This window comes from Ambystoma mexicanum, chromosome 9 (assembly GCF_040938575.1).
Source record: "Ambystoma mexicanum isolate Mex_15411 chromosome 9, UKY_AmexF1_1, whole genome shotgun sequence".
Lineage (NCBI taxonomy): Eukaryota > Metazoa > Chordata > Amphibia > Caudata > Ambystomatidae > Ambystoma > Ambystoma mexicanum.
This window is the reverse complement of record NC_090931.1, coordinates 834,179,666-834,198,589: the sequence shown is the minus strand read 5'-3', so window position 1 is coordinate 834,198,589 and position 18,924 is coordinate 834,179,666. Positions and strand designations below refer to the sequence as shown.

Sequence of the window (18,924 nt, the reverse complement as noted above, 5' to 3'; positions counted from 1 at the left end):
TCAAAATAGTGGCTAGCATGGTTATTAACAAGTAGCCCACAAAACACAAAAAGTAAGAACATGTTACTAATTTAGAACCCATGTACCCTATCATGGGTATTTACATTACATTCATAAACAATGGATATCTAACGCCTGCATGAAGAGTCTGAGAACACTATATTAGAGAGATTTTTTTTCTCCATTTTGGCCAAGTATAAATTAAAAAGCTATATCTGGCTAAGTGTGTCAACCCTTTACACAATAAAATTAAATGTTCCTCTAAAAACGAACTCTGAGGCAATGAGGCTTATCCAGCATCTCAAGGTGCAACAGGAAGCCAGTTCCAGTGTTGTTCATTTTGCCAAATCGTTAAGGAGGAATACCCGCCTTTACCCCCTCCTATTACTTCCTGGTTGCTCTCTGCACAGCAGATGGGATGTGTATGAATTTAATGAAGGAACAATTCCTTCTCCATTGTAGGATCTTCATTAATATTCAAAAACACTGAATGAAAAAGCAAGCCAAACTCACATTGAAAGAAGGAGGGAGCATGAAATAAACAGTGAAAGAGGATGAGAAAAAAACACATCACTAAAAGATGATTCACTTATATTTCGACGGAAAGATTGCACCTCTAGCGCATCTTCCCCAGCATCTCAATCAAGACTATAAATGAGTCATGGCGGCGTGATATGACCTCCAGGTGGCGGTTTTGTAGATCTCACAAATCCAGAAGTTCTTAGAAGGGCTGTGAAGCTGCCTTCCCTTTTATATACTACATCCTACAAGTTCATCCAATAGGGCCTCCTGTTAGTCTCCCAGTAATGAAGATATGATATGATATGATATGGCATATACACAAGTGTTTCAAGCCGTGACGAGGCAAGGGAGGGGAACACAGGGAGGACGGACAACGATCCTACTAGGCCAGGTGTCATTCAGAGCGCGCAGGTGCGTGGGAAGGGGGCAGGGACAGTGCAGTACATGGGAAAAGATGATAACAATAAGTAAGTAAACGGCCAGCATGTGGCAAGTGCATGGGTAAGTGCGGGCATCAGGTGTCAAGGGCTTGTACGGGGACTGTTTGGATACGGGAAACAGTCCCCAAGTGCGGGGGTGCCAGGTGGGGAGTGCAGGTGTGAGAGTAATGCAATAAACTTTGCACTTAGCAATATAGTGCTTTAGAGGTCCTAATTACGAGTTTTGCAAAATTGGTAAATACAGTTAAAGGTACTCACCATAGTGACTATTATACTTCTAATTCATAGGCCTCTTTACTTCATACTCACAGGAAATGTTGTCCCTCTGTGACAGGACAGAAGCATTATGTGGCATAATTTAAAAAACAAAACCTGGTGCCAACGGCCTGTGTGGACATGCCTCCATGCAGCACTTCCCTCACAAATTCACCTGAGCCCAACTGCGAGTCCTTATATTGTTATGTTATGTTATTTTGCATTTGTATAGCGCCTTATGTATCATTGGTATGATCTGAAGGCGCTGGTAGGTTGAACGCCCTCGGGAACCGCAGTTCAAGTCAGTTGAGAGAGAGAGAGAGAGAGTCGTAAAGTGCGTGGGCACACCAGGTATGTGGGCAGCCGGTGTGGTTGTTGCATGATAGCTGCTTCTTAGCGGTAGGTGTGGTGCTGAGGAGATCAGTTGAATGTGTTCAGTCTGGAGGGTTGACAACCAAACTGAGTTATGGCTGCATTAGGCCTGAGGAGACGCCTAAAATAGCCGCTGTGTGCTAGCTAGCTGTGTTTTATTAGGATGATGGGTGGTTTGATGGGTCATGTTAGTATGAGAACAGCTTTACCGAATCTGTCATAGTACTGCTGTGTTCTAGTTGAATGGTGGTGTATAGGAGAGAGTAAGCATAGTAGTGTGATATTGTGGTAATCAGTGAAGTGTATGCAATCAGGCACACCTACTACATTTAACTTTTAACACAGTGACGCTATTAGGGTACATTCAATGTTGTTGGTGATACTATCTTAATTCAACTCTAATACAGTGACTCTAATAGGGGATGCTTCTAGGTTGAACTTTAACACAGTGATGCTATTGGTGCACACTCAATGATGTTGGGAATACCGTCTAGGTTCAACATTAACACAGAGATGCTACAAGGGTGCGCTTTCTAAGTTCAGCTTTAACACAGTGACGCTAATAGGGCACACTTTTTAAGTTCAACTTTAACACAGTGACGTTATTAGGTACACTTTCTAGATTCAACTTTAAGATATTGACGCTATTAGGGCACAGACATTGATGTTGGGAATATCTTCTAGATGTAACATAGAACAGTTCAACATGATTTGTTTTAAAGGGGATGCTGGTAAGGCTGGCAGTAGAAGAGGAACTGTTGACTAGGGGTACAGTATTAACTGTGGCAAGTAACTTTATTTTAATCCTATACCCCATTCCCTGTCCACCGTACTCATGCGACGTTCTAAAGCACCCACAAAGTGGGAGGGTGGAGAACCCTTATTCTGAATATGGTAAGTAATAGAATATCGTCAACCAAAATGATCTTGTGGACCTATTGTCCAAATTTGGCATCACCTAAAACTGTAATCCATGGAGTAATGTTTGCAAAAGGCATTGGGTGCGGCTCTTGTAGCCGTTTTACAGATATCTTCTAAAGGAGTACATGGCTATGGTATGCCACCAAAGCCACTTTATTCTTCAAAAGTAAGTACGCAGAAGCGTAGGCCCTTCTCTCTGCATAGCACTGCAGAATGCAATGTTCTATCCAGGCAGAACTAAAGAGCCCAACAAGCATCAACATTATGTAAGGATCTTGCTGACTCTGAAGTAAAGTTTGGAAAAAAAGCCTTGGGGATTAATCGCATAGTTGAGGTAAAACTATGAGACCATTTTAGGCAACAACTTCATTTGCTTATAAACAACCTGTCACAATCCGCTTCCTTCGCTCCCGTTCCCACCACTTGGGGGCATGATTTGGGGTTTATTCCCTACTGGACTTTCCTTCCAACCTTATGCTACAGTGCGGTGATGAATTGGCAGCGCTAAATCCTTATTTGCCAAACTACTTCCCTTCCGGATCCATTCCAGGTTTTTGCCAGCCAGTATGCTGCTTTAATAAAATGACTATGCTTCCCAGAATGCCTGGCCCACCGCTTCATCTCCACCCTTGCAGGACAAGGCTGGGTGGAGGAAAGGCAACACCTGTGGCTGCAGGTGCAGCAAGCAGCACACCTGCGGAGTGTGCTCGTTAAGCAGGTTTAAAAGCCTCAGTTTGGTTCAGTCCAGCGCTGGTCATTGTTGCAGTGTTCCTGTTGTGACTGGCCCCTTGTTCCTGGTTCTTAGCCTTGTGCCTAGTTCCGAATTTCCATTGCTTGTTCCTTATCCTTGGTTTTCGAATTTATCTGCTTAATTGATTTCTGCTTCCCAGATTTCCCTTCTGTCTTCCCCTGTTTGCAGGCAGCATTTCTCAGTGCTTTCCCTTTTGGTACAGCCCAGTTTGCCTGCGTCCATCTTTCTCTGAATTGTCCTTTGCTGCTGCATACCTTGATGCCTTAATCTTTCCTCCTTTTTAGATTAGCTTCTGCCTTTTTTCCTTGGATGGGTGGGGAAAGTTTGCCCTTGTCATTTCGTTTTCCCTGTTCCTTTTCCTTTACTTTTCTTGGAATCCATTCCATGTTTCCCCTTGCACCTCTGCATTTACTTTCCATTGATCATTAGGTGGGGTGTGCGGTTGTAGCTAGCTCCTGTGTGAATGCCTATGTTTTCCTCACTATTCTGTAATCACTATTCCTATTTGCCCCTTGTCTTGAGTCTTATGTATTTAGTTATCCTCCCATTGCTGTTACAGCCTTTCGGGGTCCCTGTTTGATCAACAGGGTTTGTGGGCTCGCTGACATTCAAGTGGTATTTCTCGTCCTCGTGAGTACTGTTTTTAAGTTTCCTTATGTAATACCATCAAGAGTGTTAGATCACGGATCCTGTCGTTGCTTGCCCTCTACGTGGGCTTAGCGCTGTCAGTACCTGTAATAGCAATTGTGGGTAGGAGCTTGCCGACTTTCCTTACAGTCATAAGGAGCATCTAAGTGCTTACCCCACATCCCTTTTCATATATTTGTATTGTTGTCACACTTTGTTTGCACTCCCGAGTTTTAGTATACCTGAGTCTTGGTTCCTGTATGTATGTTGTTTGACTCAAACCATTCACTGTGTGATAGTGTGCACATTTCCCATGCCATATTCACTGCCTTTGTCCTTACTTGACAGATTCCTGACACAACCATCTTTTCTTTATGAAAGACCAGAAAACAAGACCTGTAGATCAAAGGTTTTACGAGTTGAGGAGAGCGCCAGAGAAAAAACAATCTTCCAAGAGGCAAGTTTGGTATGACTAGGTGGAAAAAGTTTAAAAAACGTAGGACGTAAAACAAAAAGAGCAATGTTGACAGCTAATCATGGATGTGATTTACTTATTTGTGAGTAGATCCTCTTAAGTCCACTGAAATGTCTCTTAAGCACAGGATTACTCAGAGAAAAACATGTTTATCCGACTAACAGGTGGGCACTCAAGGCCAGCAAGAATCCAACTTGATTCCAAAAGCTGCAAAATCTTTGATGAAAAGAAAGAACATTGGCTAAAGAGCTTTTAAGGTGTTTAATCTCCTTACCAATTAACCAGAGGCAGAATCTAGTTCACTTGCTACAGCACTGACGCTTTGCAGTCTTTTCTTTTTCTAGCTGCTTTCAAGACTGTCAACATGTTTTTGGGTTATCAGTAGGATAGACAGTGTCAGGCCTGAGAAGCAAGGTCTACAATCTTATTCTCAGCAGTGCTTGCAGGCCATGGCAAAGTGACAGCACAAACAAGTCTGGCCAGTCTTCTGTATTTGTCATGGACAGACATATATCATTAATTTAAACCCTCTCTACGGACGCCAGTTGTCTATCATTTCAGTTCAGTAAGGTTTTAAACAGATAATGGAGCCTTCATTAGATAGCCGAGGAGGGCATCACTGGCCCATCAACACCCAAAAGCTGCTAACAGAATCCTATTGCCTGTCTGTATGGCAAGTGGGGAGGAGGGAGAACGGGCAGCAATTCCTTCTCTATCAATTCCTCCATGATGCACCTAATGAACATCATATTGCAGCAGCAGTAGTTCTTGGAGGGGGGCCTTCCATGGTGCATCAGCAGGTGGAAATAAATAAAGAAATAGTGACCCCAGAACCAATGGCGTCCTGTCAATAGGGCCTGACTGGACTGTGGGTGGCTCAGTGCTACTTGCATACATAGTTCTGTGGTGCAGTTTGTGTTTTCTGAAGTTAGTATACTTGCTCGCTCCCAGCTTCCATTTGATTAGGGACTACATTTAAAATGTATCAGCCGACAGCTGGATAACCTGGATAAACGGATGATCTTTGGATTTGACCTTTATAAATGGAATTTAGAGCACTATCATATTGAGAAACATGATTTCAAAAGATCCAAGGGGAGGTTTTACTCACTGCCATGGGACCTGGGTTGGTCCAACCAACTACAGAATGACGAGTCACTCTAAAAGCTTACTTACACCAGTGTACCACATTTACCGACTCAGTGGTTGTTGTGCCCCTTAATTGGGCCTCATACACACCCTAAAACATAACAAACAGGAGCCAGGGTTGTCCACGACCTTCCCTTTATTCCTCCTCCTTGTAACTAACTTCCCTCTTCCCTTGCCCCTCGGTTTCCTCCCACTTCCCGCTCCCTCCCATAGTCTCGAGCACTTTCCCTTAAAGGGGCTCTGTCCTCATTCCCTCACAATACCTCCCCCCACTTAACATGAGACTTCCCGCACTACATTTGCTCAATAAGCTGTTGGGGTCTCTTTGTGGTTCGATGAGGCCTGCTCTGTTGCTCGCAGGTCCCCCCGCATTTTATCGTTGCAGTGTTTCATCTGTCTTTTCGCTCTCTGTTTCCTCCATCTCAATCGCTTCCTCTTTCGTTGGTTCATACTCCTCTAGGTATAACTCGTGGACGGGAGAGGCCTTTGGCGTCGTTTCACTGTGGTTGTCACTGGATCATTGTCCTTTGTCGCTCGGATGGGGTCTGTGCTGTCTGTCCTTTCTTTGGCTTTCCTTGTCCATCCCGTCTCTTGTTCAGGCGTATAGTCCTTCACCTGGGTGACTGCAACTGATCTGTAGTGGATGCTGAGAAGGGCGCGTTGTAGTGCCGTCCGATGGCTGAGGCGGCTGCGTCCTAATGCGGGACTCAGTATCATGTGGACAACGGTGGGCACTCTGCGGTGTCCCTGGGTTGGGTCGCAGCGTTGTTGTTCTTTTGGTTGTACCAGCTGTGCTATTCTCCATTGGAATATGTGTGCTTGGGACCTGCCCAGGGGGTATGCTTCCTCTCTGGTTTGATAACATTGCTCATTGTTGTCGTTGATTGTGGCTTCTACGATCCCCCCCATTTCAACAACTCGTGGGGTCCTTGGTGGCTTAATTCCGCATGGAGAGGGTGTTCATGCCTGCGCAGGATTGTTCCCACGACGGCTGCCTGCACCACCAGTGGCATCAGGTTTCTCTCTTGCAGCAGCAGTGCCTGGATTCTTCCGTGTGTTAGCCCCTCTTGATGGGTCAGGACCTCTGGCCAGGATTCGTGGTGGTGTGGGTCGGCATGCAGTGTTCATAGGCGGTCTCACCCTGCAAATCGCCTGAAAGTGGCTTTCTTGGCCACATCGCCGGCATCTCTGTTCAGTGGCCGGGCATAGTCGTCTGTGTGAGACCTCAAATGCACACCTGTGGCATTGCTCCTTGTTCAGGGTTTGGTGTCGTAGGTTTCTCAGTCCTCGTCTTCTCCTTGGTCTTGTAGGCCTAGGGTATCCCGGCCGTATTGCTGTGAGGGCCGCAATGTAGTCACTTTGCTGTAACAAACTAAACAATATGTGTGACAAATACGTTGCTGATGAAATTTGTATCTTTATTCTTATTCTCTGCTCAGTATTGTCACACTTGGAAGTTAAAAAAAAAAAAACATTTTTTTTATTTGTTTAAAAACCCCGAACTTGGGTATTCTTTAAAAAGGAAAGGGATAAATAGGAGGAATATCATTTCTAATCAACTTATTTGTGAGTGCACAGCTGTTCTAAACACAGTTGCGCTCACACCCAATCTGGGTGTTTTTGAGCTAAAATGCTTCGCACAGTTTAGTTAAACAAATGTGTGTTAACCCCTTCTCTTTATGTCTACTTTTTTCAAAAAGAGAGGGGCCACATCTGGGCTACCGGTTTCAGTGGAGACGGTGGTTAACCCACTTTCTTCATGGCCGCAACACTTTTTTATAGGTGTTGTTACAACAATACCTCTATGAGAGATACAGTTCCCTCTGCACAAAGCCCCACCCTCAGCTTAATACTTTGTTTGGGAGGGGTGAATCAGGTAGCCTTTGAAGACATTGGGCCTCATTACGAGGAAGGCGGTAGAGGTTTAACAGCGCTGGTAGAGTTGCCAGCGCCTTCAACCCTCTACCGCCTCATTAAAAGGCCTGCTCGCGGGTCCCGCTATGTACGTCTGGTAAAACCAGGCGTCCTTAGCGGGACCCGCTAGCAGACCAGGATGCTAACAACGGGCCCGTTGTTAGCATCCTCCCCATTCCCATTGAGCCCTATGGGGGCTAAAATGGGAATGGAGAAGTACAGGGTCCGGGTCCCAGGAAAGGGAATTACCAGGCCCTCCAAGGTTGGAATGGCCCGGTAATTCCTCATTCCTGGAACCCGGTACCCGGTATGGGGGTAGCCATGCCGCTAAATGCGGCATGGCTACCTCCATACTCGTAATGCGGCCCATTGTGCAGAATGTCTGCATGTAACTGCCCTTCGTCGCTCTGAGGGAAATTGTATGTTCCTGCTTAGCAACTCTGCTAGATAGTTGTGCTCCCCTGGAACATGTCCCAGGTCGAGCAATCAATCTCCAGACTAGAGGATAAGCTTGACAAGCTATCTGAGAGGGTGGTTCAGGTGGAGGTGAGGTACTCCACACTAGAGCAGTGGACCCATGAGTTGGACAAAGAGTGTGCTCAGGCTATACCTCTGGCGCAGAACACCAGCCAGGAGCTGGAGGCCTTGTCAGGGGTAATAAGGCAATGGAGAATAGGATAGAACACCTTGAGAATGCAGTGCGGACTCCACAGTTGCAGATCTTTGGACTCCCAGCTGGAGTGGAGGGGCCAGATCCGATAGATTTTGTCATCACTTGGTTGCTGGACCTTGATGTTGAGGAAGATCCGATATATTTGTATAAGTGTTACAGGCTCAAATCGCCACCCTCCACTGCGAAGGAGACACTGACAGGTGGGCCCACGCTGTTACTTCGACTGAGCGATGCATGTGACAGGGTCAGGATCCTGAGGGCAGCTGCAGCGAAGAAAACCTTGGAATACCAGGGCCACTGAGTTCCCTTGTTCCCAGATTACTTACCTGCCACTTAAAAGAGGCAACGGTCGTTGAACGCTATAAAGAAAACCTTCTTGGTGCGTGGTGTTCAAGCAGGGCTGCTACGACCAGCTAAGCTGAGGGTAACGTGGAATGGGAAGGAATATTTTTTTTTGGGACCTGGTCGGTGCTGACAAACTGCTGAAATCTATTGCTGTAGAGAAGTCACTGGGCACTGTCACCTCATGTGGGCCTCTTGGAAGGACAGAACCTACTCCTCACTTTCATCCCTTGATACAGAGTGGTCAACGATGGGGAATGCACCGATCCTCTCTGGTTCGTCACAGCCATTAGTTTGTTATCCTTCTCCTTAACATGACCCACCCTTAGAAAATCAATATGCTGCCCCGAGGGTCCTCTTGCAGATTTTGCTGTTGTTGCCTTTCCGCCACACTCATAATGAGGGCCATTGTATTACATTCTGCACTTTAAAGTACAATCCCCTTTAAGGATATCTCTTAAAAATTGACAGTGCTGCCAAGTAGGCCTTCACCAGGGACACTTGTAGCCCTAAGTGGGTCAAGTGGGTCAAGTGGAGCAAGAAAGATAGAACAGTGGAAGGTTTGCATGTGAAAGGATCAACATTCTTTCCCCTGCACCAGCTGCAAAACTTGTTCCAATGGCAGCTGTATAGGGATTTAGTTGCTTGTCTTCTAGCCGAAAACAACACATCCATCACGTCTTCTGGAAGGTGCCAATCCTTATATCTCACCCTTTCAGACACCAGGCATAAAGATTGAGAGTCCTGATTTCTGGGTGAAGAATGCAACCTCCCTGTTGCGAGAGTAGGTCCTCTCTTTGGGGAAGACAAATTGTAGGGCAGATGGCCATCTCTAGAATGTCTGGTTACTGCGTTCTCCTGGCCCAATCCAGAGCAATCAGGATCGTGGTTTTCCCAAACTTCCTCAACCTCCTTATTATGTGAGGAATGACGGGTACTGGAGGAAATGCGTACAGCACTGGAAAGTCCCAGTCCACTACGAACGTGCCCCCTAGAGCTCCTCTTGGGGGAAATTCCCTGCAGCCGAACTGTCCGCACTTTCTGTTGACACTCATCATGAACAGATCCACTTGATGGGTTCCATCAAAGGGCAAATATCTACAAAAGGACTTCCTGAGCTAGCTCCCACTCGTGGGAGATCGTACTCTGCCTGCTCAGAGCGTCCACCTTGGGTGTTTTATTCTGCGGCTAAATGAACTGCTAGAAGAGTGATTCCTTCTCTCAGTGCCCAGAACCAGAGCTGCATTGCCTCTCTGAAAAGGGGCAGTGACCCTACGCCCACTCTCTTGTTGAGGTAGTGCATGACCACTGTGTTGTCCGTCATTGGGAGGACACCTTTCCCCCACATTGAGGGCATGAAGGTCATCAGCACTAGTCTGATTGCCCTCAGCTCTAAAAGGTTGATATAGAGTCTGGACTCCGATCTGAGACTAGTGTCCGCTTACTGCAAGATATTTCATGTGCAATCCCTGTACTGTAAGGGAGGCGTCTGTCACAACTGTCATCTCCGGCCGATTACTGTCCTACAGAATGGATCTGAATATCCATCCACCTCTGGGTTCCCAAAGTCAGTTTCAGGAAATGTCTCCCAACTGCTGGTCTCTTTTAGTGTCCCTACAAGATTTAGCATTTTAGATTCTGGAATATAAACTCCTCTCGGACATTGGGTGTTCCAAATTCATACATAAATTGAGCTTGGCCTTCCTCTTCATCCTCCTCGAAGATGGACCCCATAGATCTAAAGTAATGTGGCCGAGGTAGGAGTTTGTAAGACTTTGTCGAGTGAATAACAGGTTTTAAAATCTTCAAAGGCATAGAATGCCCCAATGACGCTGAGGGTCGGTGAATGAGTTGACGGCTTTAAATGCTTTGACGGCTTGAATTTGATTATGTGCGGTTCAGGCAAAGTACTCAACGGCTTTGACCGCTTTAATGAAAGCTTTGAGACCGGAAATGAAGGCCCTCAATCCTTTTCCTTCGAAAAGGAAGATGATAGTTTTATCTTATGTGCTGAAGAAGACTCCTTCGACTTGTGTCGAGGAGCCTCTCTTGCCGGGCTCTTAGACATGCAGGAAGGAGAGATAAGAGACTCCCTACTGGTCTTTTTAGACGCAGAGTGGTGGCTTAATTTCCCAGACTCCTTGAGAGGGGCATTCAAAGAACCTGTCTTTGAAAAATGTTGAGCATTTTTAGGCAGAAATCTTCCAATTTCACAGGAGTCTAAGATTTATTAGGGAATGACACTCTATCGGGATAGGCGGAAGAAGACCAGCATCTATGGCATTGCGTCTTGCTCTTTTTGTGAGAAGACGATGACGAGCATTGTGACCTTGATCCCGAGCGTCTCTGGTGTTTAGGACATTTTTTTCAGGGGGTACAACCCTCAAGTCGGAGGACGATTTTCTTTTCGGGGTAATGGATGGGGATTTGAGAGAGGGCATACCTGTTACAAGTGTCTAATTTCCCTCAAGGCCTCGACTGTCATGGATTGACACGAGCAACAGTTGTCCACCTTGTGGTCTATCCCCAAACACCACAGACAGACACAGTGCAGGTCTGTAATGGACATTGTTGTCCAACAGTCTTCACACCGCTTAAATCCGGTCTTCGGTGTTGAGGACATGTCGAGTAAATATTGAATTGACTTGATTTTCTGAAGTGAAACGAAACCGAAAATTCACTGAGGTGATTGCTCTGAATCACACTAGCATGTGGAAAAAACAGAACTGAGGTAGCGATTACCATGCGTGCTTCATATACCAGCATCAACGTCACGGCAAGGGAACCTACGGATGCCGTTGAGAGCCATGACTCGACACTGCATGACGCTCAACCCTATGAAACAAAAATTCCGAAGCAAGCTGCAAGCAGACTTGGATATATCAAAGATGAGGAATGTGTGGGAGGACACAATCCATTCGAAATTTGTTTTTTCTCTTCTGGAAGATCTTCTATGAAGTCGGTGTCTTCATCCGAATCGTGTGTTTTTATACCAATTTTTTCAGCTGCCCTTTTAACGGGAGATGTATATTAGTAATGATCTTCGGTTGGACATGAGAAAACCAGAGAATCCACCTAATCTGGAGTGGGCATGATGTAATCATCTGGATCTATGCCCTGCCCCATTGCCTTTGATCATCTCCCTAGCGTAGAATCTCCACCTCAGTCCAATGTGACGTGTGGCCCTCAGCTAGATGTGGGGAATCGACCACAGCTTACCTTGGGGTGTGGACCTTGATAGGATAGATCTCTTCCTTATCACCTTCAACCCAGTCTTCCACCAACTCTGAAAAAAGTACACTAACCGCTTCTGCATAGTAGCGGATAGTGACAGTGTAGCCTCACTTTTTTGTACCTTATTGGCTGAATGTGGTCTTTTTGATGTTCCTTTGTATGGCTGAGCAAACTTGTGTGTGGAACGCAGAGAGGGGTTGCCAGTGTTGGAGGCTGCTGAGCCTTGTGAGTGAGACTTGCTCAACTTCTTGCTCTGCGTGGTGTGCTTAACGCCCTTGGAGCACCCACTTTCTGTGTGATGTTGTTTGTGTCTAGGGCGATGTGAAGGTGCAACCTCATGGTCGCCAGGTTTGTTCTCTTTGACTAGTCATGAAGAAAAGTATATTTGGAACTGGAGGCAGACTAAGAGGCCTTGCCTGTAGACTCCTCGACATGTGGTTGTTCGGGGTCAAGTACAGCCCTGTCGATCGATTTCTTGACTTCGAGAGCCTGCACTGTGGTTGCCATGATCCTGCCATGATCCTGCGGAAGACAACTTAAGCAAACTTTGTGCATATGCTACCAGGGAAATTTAGAGTTAAACCCTCGACGGGATTCTAAAGGGGTGTTTTCCATTTAGTGGTCGGTAATCAAGCAAAATCAACAGTAAGAAATGAGAAAGGAAGAAAGGCATTCTCTAGCACTTGTGAAAGGTGTATAAATTCTTCCCTCCCGTGCTCTCCCTTCTGTACGCTGAAGGAAGGAGAGTGCTGAGGCATTAACTTATTCCGCTTTATCTGGGGTTGATCGTTGGAATGCAAATTAAAATCGGCTGTCATGGCACAGGGGGATGCACAGTTTTTCTCTACTTCTTGAAGTTGTGGTGAACCGATGGTGGAAATAAAACAATCTGAGGACTTTGATGCATGAAGGATCAGGGGTCCATGTACACAGAAGATGGGGATAGTGTGATAGAACCACCCCTGTTCAGAGGTGTATTAAGGCTTTCTGCTGCCCTAGGCCCACAAAATTGCATGTGCTCCCCTACTTTACTCCACCTCTGCCAGACTCTGCACCTTCACCAGATTCCACCTCTTCAACGAACTCTGTCCGCATTGTCCAAACTACGCCCCTTCACCCCTATTTTGTCCCCCATTTTGGCTCCATAACATTATAAGGAGGTTGCAGGGATTACAAATGTATTGTTTCCTCTCTATTAATTCAAGCCTTTCATCGTCTATGTTATATTAGTTGAAAGAATGTTTTAAGATCTCTGCTGCCCAGGTTTTGGAGAAGGCAGTGTTCTACAGATGAGTACACTACAGGTAATTGTTACAGCTAATTGTCTACTTTTGGTTGGGTTCGAAAACAATCTTTTAGAGGAAGGAATAAGAAAATAAGTTGTCTGCCAACTGGACACAAGTGAGATAAGGTTGGGACGAGATATTTTGGTTTCATTGCTAATATCCGAGCACCTAGACTGGTCTGGTTTTAAAAATGTTCAATAAAAATAACTCAACCCCTTTCTCAATGTTACAGCTCTGGTGTTAGCAGGGACAAAATGGAAATAAGGCAAGGTACCTGCTGCAGCCTATGTACCTCCAATCCCTTGGGCTGAAACGCCATTAACATATGGCAAAATCACAAGTGAAGTTTGTAAACTCTGCCAGGGCATAAACAACTCAGTAGAGTCAAGACAGTTGGGGAATGTTCTTGGAATCTTTGGCTCTGCATTCCCATGGTGGAGTAATGGATAGGCCGGCCCTGAACAGTCATGTGTGGGAAGCAACAGCATTCCTCATATCTGCACAATGCAGGCACCTTTTATAACAGCAGCTGTTTGTGCAATTTTTCAAAATACCTAAAACTCCAAGAGTAAAATTGAGCAATGGGTCGGGTGTTCCAGCACAATATTACCTTTGTGGGTGTGGTTTAGGCTATGGGTCTTGCCAGCTTGCGGCTAAGGTAATTTAAAATGTTTATTAACTTCATAGAGTAGGACTGTAGAATACATAGGAACATTTTGAGATTTGTGGGTATAGATATAGATGTCCTGCTGTTGTTTGAAGTACTGTTTCACAGTAAAAGTCCTACCTTGTATTTAAAATATAATAATGTAAAGCTTAGTAATAAAATCACAGTTATGCATTGTATGACATACTTTGCAGTTGGTTCTCTTGGTAGTACTCAGCGTGCAGCAGAATGTCATCAAAGGCAAATGACAAACACAGTACAGATGCCATTTGCCTGCTTATCACTGAGCAGCTTCTGTAAAGATGGCTGAATGTATATCTTTACGGGACACCTTTACAGCTGTGAAACAGTGGCACACAGTTTTTGTTCTCACCCTTCTATGGCTTTGGGTATCCTTTCATAGGTTTCTTGGCGTACTTGCGCATTCAGATTTATCCACCATTTTAACTTTTCTATGATCTATTTCATGCTTGCACCTTTTAGGTGGCAACAGACCTCTAAAATGTGGGGCCTGGGAGGGAAATTACAGGTCATCCAGTTTATAGCGATTTTGCGATCCCACAAAAAACTGTTTTTTTTCTAAAAAAGAAACAAAAAGTCAGGTTCTCAAAACTTTTTTTAACGCAAGTAATGAAATGCACAAGCACATCTCATCACTTGCACCCCAAAAAAGTAGCTCAATCCATGAAGGACATCACAATGGGTGTATTGTATATGCAACCATTCGGATGGCATTTTTCACCTCTTTGGCATTTGCGCAAATTAGGGGGTGTTTTGGCGCATTTAAAAGCGCATCCCAAATTTAAAAACAGGATGCGCTTTTATGTGTACAGAAAATTAAGGCAACCCCATGCGCCTGCTTTGAATAGGCACGGGGAATGGGGTGCGCACACTACATGACAGGGTCTTTCCTGACACGGGCATGCAACTTTTCTTTTTTTTTTAAGTGTGACAGCAGAGGTATGAATCGCTGCTTTCGCACTTGCATTTCTTTTCCTCAAACAGGATAGAAATGCTTTATTAGATCGCATTTTACAGTGACAAGCACCTTAAGCGCCTGTCACAGTGAAATGCGCTGGGAGCCTGTGGAACATATTGGCCAGAGAGCGCTTCTGCCTCCAATGGATTGAAGGCGGCTGGGCCCATTTTATGAGGATGTGGACGAAAATGTAAGTTTAAAAAAATAAATAAATAACAGAATGAGAAGCTAAAGAGAGATAGAGGGGAGAGTGATGGGTCAGATGGGGAGTGATAAGCAAGAAAGCAGACAGAGAGCAGTGGGTAAGAGGGGAAAGTGGTGGACCATAGAGCAGAGAGGAAGTGGTAGGCCGGTGGGCCAAAAAGCAGAGAGAGTGCGAGCTACATGGGGAGCGGTGGGCCAGAAAGCAGAGAGGGAGCAGTTGGTCCAAAAGAGGCAATAAGCTGCAGATTGGGAGAAAGGACGAGGGAAGAGTGCAATAGAATGGGAGCAAGCATGCAAAATGCAGAAGTTGTGAGAAAGAATGACGGCCTGTATGTAGACTGCAGGAGGAATTGGGGAGCATATGGTGTATGATTTGGATTGTGGCAGGGACTGGGTAGTGCACATTTTGACTTGGCAGTGTGACAGAGCATGTGAGTATGTGCATGACTGAGAGTGAGAGGTTCTGGAGTGTAAGTTGTGATGGGAAATTGGTGAGTGTGAGGGTTGTTGGCTAGAGAGGTATGTGGCTGTTTGGGGCACAGGAGAACATAGAAGGGGAATATGTTCACCATTATTACTGATCATGATCAATACAGTTAATATTAAATAGCTATGCACTTTAAACCAAAAATATATCGCAAAACAAACACTATTCTGTCAAGCCAGGGCTGTCTGAGACTCTTCCTGTTAAATTGGTACAAAAGTACAAATAATGACAGTCTTGCTCCCTTGTAAAGCCGCAAACTGCCTCTTTCCTGCAATGTGCCAATCTTACACCCTACAATCAATAAAAAATGTGACACAAAAATGCCACAATAAATAAAGGAAATGCCACAATTAATTAACCGTTGGTGCTGCAAAATGTGCTTTTTTATGCCGCAAAATGAACGGTTTCATGCCGCAATATCCTGGAGGGTCTAATTTTAGTGCCACCTGTGGGAATTCTTTGCTTGACTTAAGCATAGACATGCGTTAAATATTGTGAAATGATGCATCATATTTTAACTTGAACTATTCTGAAGGGAAACCCCTCCTTTTTCCGATGATTTAAAAAATGAATGTTGTGTATTTTTAATATAAAAGTGATCGCTTAACGCACTTGTATCTGTATATTTATAAGAAATAACTCCTAAAATAATGTGAAGTGGCACCAATAAAACCAGTGAGGTTTTGGCTGTTTTGCATATTAAAGAGCATTTTGGGAAGATAAGAATGACCAAAGATCTCTATGTCTCTCAGTGAGAGTTGTATGACTGAATCACAAATACCTAAAGCACGCTGCATTTGGTTTATAGTGAGTAGTTCGAATGGCTTATTTTCTAATGCCATTATGTCGAATGAATTTTGCTGAAATTTTTTTTTGTTGAATTTAGTATTTTTTTTAATTTTATGTTTAAAATTGGGGGGTTCCCCCTGAAGCCTCTGTTTTTTAACCCATTGTTTACTTACGAAATAAAAAAAAACATAAAATTAAAAATAATGAATTCGAAAAGAAAAAAAAATCGGCAAAATGTTTTCGAGATAATGGTCTTTCGAAAATAAGTTTTCGAAAATATGACCGGATACCGCTGCATTTGGTACGTGTTTCGTTTAAAAAAAAATCAACCTAACAATAAAGCTTTTGTAAATATCAAGCATATATACAAGTTTGCCCATCAAAAGCTTTATTACTCGCAATGTTGTGGATCAGCCAGACAAAATATTTGTAAAATCGTAACCAGCAAATTAATAAAAAACTGTTTTCTCCTCTGGCAATCTGCTGCCGCGAGCTTAGTACGCCTTGCTGTAAATACATCTACAACCCTGTTGACGCCCTAGTTGTAGATTTTTTAAAACATAACACTCTACAAGCAGGTCTCTCCTTTCACTCGTATGCTGACGATACTTGGATATGTATGTTAGTCAGTAGCTCAGAAGAGTACTTCCTTGACCACATCATATGCCTGGACCTTTTTAAGATATGGATGGATCATAGTGGCTTGAGGCATTATCCTAGAAAAACAAAGGCTTCACTTCAAGGCCAAAATAATGTTCTGCTCCGCCCAAATTATTCAGAATCAACTTTCTCTGCTAAAGTGGAAAACCTGGGTGTCTTTCTTGAAGGAGAGTTTGGGACAAAGGATCAGCTTAATGAAGCTGTGAAAGGGGACCTTATGAGGCTCTGCTTGATTCACCACACTCTGTAATTCATCACTAAAAAAGATCATCACATGATCATCTGGGCTTTGGTCAACTGCTGACTAGATTAGGTTGCTGACGTGTATGCTGGACTTCCTCAATACCAACTGAAACAGCTACCAGACATTCAAAATGCTGTGTTGGCTTACATTTTTGTGAGAGGTTGTCAGCAGCAGGTGTCGGACACAGAGGTGGCATGTTCAGGAATTTTATTAAAGGATTTTCAAAGAACACCTAACGGGCCCTACTCTATAGGGACAACCCTGCCTAATAACTAAAACTCGGGTGCTTGTCGTCAGGATAACTCAAAGGTCTGTCCTCTGCCCCTAACTCCTACTGTGTTCCTATCACTATAACCATAACGTAAACTAAAGGTGACCAAGAGGATGACTCCCTCCTCCTGATGAAAGGAGAAGTAACCAAGCAATAGTCTCTTCTTCAAAACAGTTCCTCTGAAAAAAGATCACAAGAGGATGACTCCCTCTGAGTCTCATTTTTAACGGTTCCAACAAACCAAGTTCAACCAGGAGCATGCCTCCCTCCTCCAGGTGCAAAAGAAAACACAATTCTCTCATATGTTGATTGCAGCCAAACCACAATCCTATCAGGAGGATGACGCCCTCCTCCTGATACACGAAGTAAACACAGTTCTCTTCTTTATACAGTTCGCATGAGCTTCTGCAGCTCTTTTTCTAACGTTCTTTTCACTTGAAAGGAAGTTTCCTTTCTGCCTTTTGGTGTGTGCTGTTTCCCAGTCATTAGCATTGGTGAAACCATTGGGCTGAGGGAGATGATGCCCTCTTCAAAGTCTTTCGTTCCAGTAGTTTTGGTGGGACTTCTGGGACCAGGCCGATTACTCACAATGCACACTTCAAAGTCTTTTCCTCCAGCAGTTTTGGTGAGACTACTGGGACGAGGGACATTACTCCCGATATATTCCTCAATGATGCACTTCTTCTTATTCGTACTGTGCCGAGGGAGATTACTCTGGATGCGCTTCTCAATGATGAACTACTTTTTTTCTTTTTTTTTGAAAACTCTTTTTATTGGATTTTACAAGATACCAACAGAACATTCCCTCAACCCCATCTCCCTCACCCTCCCCCCCTACCCCCAGCTACGAGCTTGAACCGTTTAACCATCCTTTTACGGAGCTGGCATTCCACATTTACTGTAAGTCCAATAATTTCAAACGCTGCGGGCACCACATTACCCTAAAGCCATCTTTAAGAACATTCAATAATTCCCCCCAGTCCGCCATGAAACAATGTACTTTATCATTCATGGCATAAGTCACCCATTCCAAAGCCACAATTTCTCACATTTTTCGGAGCCAGTCTTGACCCATAGGAACCTCAGGGCCTCTCCATCTCTGGGCTATTAACAGCATATGTGCAAGAGTCATTGTTGCCTTAGCTTTCTCCCTTCCTCTAGGCTCACCTGGCCCCTGGTCATCCCGAATGCCTAAGAGGATTTGTGCTGGAGTCCTTTCATCTCCCTGGCCGAAGGCTTGCTCCTGGGCCTCCCGTATTTCTCCCCAGAACGGTTCAATTTTTGAGCATTTCCACCAAATATGCTCCGCGGAGCCTGCCATTGCACAATCCCTCCAGCATTTCCCCAACACTGACAGGTAAATCCTATGGAGCCGGGCCGGGGTATAATGCCACCCAAACAGAATCTTATACCAAGTCTCCTGTAAGTGGGACGCCTTGACCAGTTTAGGGATTCTCCTCCACATCCTCTCCCAATCTCTCCTGCTAATCTCACTCCCAAGGACTCACTCCCAGTCCCGCATATACCCCCATTGAACCCCTGTCTTTGCGCTACCAAGAATCTTATAGATATTAGAAATGAGGCCCTTCGCACCATCGTTAGTGAGTAGGAATTTTTCAAAAGGCGTTGGTTCCCTTATGGCCGCCATTCTAACCCCTGGTT

At 44.7% G+C, this 18,924-nt stretch overlaps 1 protein-coding gene across 21 annotated transcripts in view; it reads right to left on the bottom strand.

Annotated features, from left to right (window-relative positions):
- The window catches only part of UNC80 (unc-80 homolog, NALCN channel complex subunit), a 3,486,058-nt gene that overhangs the window by 2,910,279 nt on the left and 556,855 nt on the right, over positions 1–18,924 (bottom strand). The gene's annotated exons all lie outside the window — the stretch shown is intronic.